We start from the raw sequence: 2500 nt of genomic DNA on the forward strand, positions 1-2500 counted from the left end.
AATCTCTGTGTGTTTGTTTGTTTGTACGTTTGTACGTTTGTTTGTTTGTCTGTGACCGCTGTTTCTCGACAACCACGGGTCCGATATACTTGCAACTTGCCAGGTATATTGCTGGGGACCCGAGGATGTGCCTTTTCAAGTTTGAAATTAATCGGACAAGTACTTACCGAGCTATGGCGATTTAGCCGTTCGCCGTTCGCTTTGGCGTTGCGAATGGACCAAACCATTGCATGTAAATAGAGGGGGGGGGGGTTCTGTGGTCGTTGCGAATGGACCAAACCATTCATGTAAATAGAGGGGGGGGGGGGGGTTCTGTGGTCGTTACTGCCACGTGGTTTCAAAGTTTTTTTTTGTTGTTGTTTGCACGCATTGTTTTTGCACCCACGTACGGGCACGCCCTAGGATGTTTACACACACACACCCCTACACAAATTTTTTTTTCTTTTTTTTTTTTGGCAAGGAACGGGCACCCACGTACGGGCACGTCCTAGCGTTATATATAGTACGGGCATGCCCTAGTATATATATATGAAGAGTTCAGATGCAAAAAACAGATATATCCATTTTTGCTGAAATGAGAAAATCACGATTTTCTGCTGTGCATTCCAGGTGAAACCCATCAAAATGACATGGGCTGTATCTTAATCAGTAAATATGAGATAATAAAACGGCAGGATTTCAAAAATTAAAATTTATTAGAAAAACAAATGTTTGGTGATTTTGAACACGTTTTCCCGCAAAAACAGATAACTCCATGGGTCGGTTTTTGTCAAAAAACAGATAAATCCAAATGTCACTGTAGAGACAAGTAAAAGTAGTATGAAATGGACCAGAATGTCATTCTTATGGCAAGTATGATGTGGCATAATAATAAAATTAATACCAAAAAGGCTTCAACGCCCCCAAAACCAGTTTTGCCAGTTTTCTGTTGCTGATAAATTTACGGGTAAGAATCAATCTTTTGCAGACGACCACAGCCACCGAGGACACTCTCATGGCACTATCCAAAGTCACCATCACAAGTCAGCAGTATCCCAAGTAACATCACAAATCAGCAGTATCCTAATCCACCAACACAAATCAGCAGTATGTATGTCAGCATCATAAGTTGCCAGTACAACACTCCAAAATCAGAATCATAAACCTGCAGTAAGCAGTGTTGGCAGTATCACAAGTTGAGGGGCTGTCCACTGAGTACGTACACGGAGTCACCTCACCCGGTACACCAAATTTGCAAAAGCAGAACTGACAAAATGATAGTATCATTCAAGCCTTAACAGGGGTTTGCCATCCTGAAACATTCCAGTCTGTGTGTGTGTGTACTTTATGGAGCAGCCCCCCTATCCACCCCCCCCCCCCCCCCCCCCAATGCACAAACATGAATAACGAACAACATGACGTCACAGATGATGTCAGAGAGCAGATCTACAACAGCTGAGCATGCAATGGAATATCACAAAAATCAGTTTTCAAGCCTATACTAGCACTGAAAGGGTACATCACTGACGACTGAAAAGGTGTGTTCGCCTCCTGATGATCAGGAGGCGAACACACCATTTCAGTCACAATAACCTTTCAAAAAATTTCCCAATTGGAGTCCAGCTCGGAAACTGATTTCTGCAACATTCCACTAATACTGATAGCGGAAATCGGATAACCCTGCCACACTTGGCACTAGGTTCATGGAATCACACAAACTCTATTCTTCATCACTGCTCTCATCTAAGTCCTGTCTCCCAACATTCTGTCCAACATCAACCAAGGCATTCTCATAAAATTCTCTGACTCCTTCACCAGCACCAAGTTCATCGATCAGCTTCAGGACATCCGTTTTCTTAGCTTCCTTCACGCAGTTGACCATTGGACTCAGAACAGGCTTGAATGATTCCCATTTTTTTCCCCTTTTCAAAACATTGTGATAGCAAAAGTCAAGACTGTAGACTTGTTTGAATCCAAGTTTGTCCCCATCTATCTCGAGCACCCTGGCCTGACTGATTTGAATGAACGGGATGAGGAGCAGTGACCTGTCGCTGCGGACTTGAAATCATAGCAAGCCCAATCAGTGCCATAAACATGAACATTTCCATGCTTTCGTAAAATATCGAGGTACTCAGATGGAAGCAGAATGGTGTCCTTCTTCCGAATGTCCTGTTCAATCCGGCCAACAACACGGTCAGCAGGGAGGAAGCTATGGCCACGTATCGGAAAGGTGTACTCGATTTTCAGATCCCTAAATTTCTGCTTCCTTAATGCAAAGAGCATGGACAAAACATTGATATTTTTGTTTTGCCCATAGCAGGAATCAGAAAATAGCCGCAGTGTTTTAAACTGAGACAGTTCTTCATGGACTACAGTTCCGAAGTAATGCTGAAGGGCAGATGCCACCATGTTGCTGTCCTTTCTGTTCTGATTTTCCAGCCAGACGAACAGATGAATGTCCTCCTTCCCTTGTGGCTGGCCTCGCCCACGGTGACGAACAACACCAAAAACATACAGATAG

General features: G+C 43.6%; 1 protein-coding gene across 5 annotated transcripts in view; it reads left to right on the forward strand.

Annotated features, from left to right (window-relative positions):
• The window catches only part of RASA1 (RAS p21 protein activator 1), a 165136-nt gene that overhangs the window by 36100 nt on the left and 126536 nt on the right, over window positions 1-2500 (forward strand). The gene's annotated exons all lie outside the window — the stretch shown is intronic.

The sequence above is a fragment of the Myxine glutinosa genome, chromosome 7 (assembly GCF_964187855.1).
Source record: "Myxine glutinosa chromosome 7, kmMyxGlut1.1, whole genome shotgun sequence".
In the NCBI taxonomy this organism is placed as follows: Eukaryota; Metazoa; Chordata; class Myxini; order Myxiniformes; family Myxinidae; genus Myxine; species Myxine glutinosa.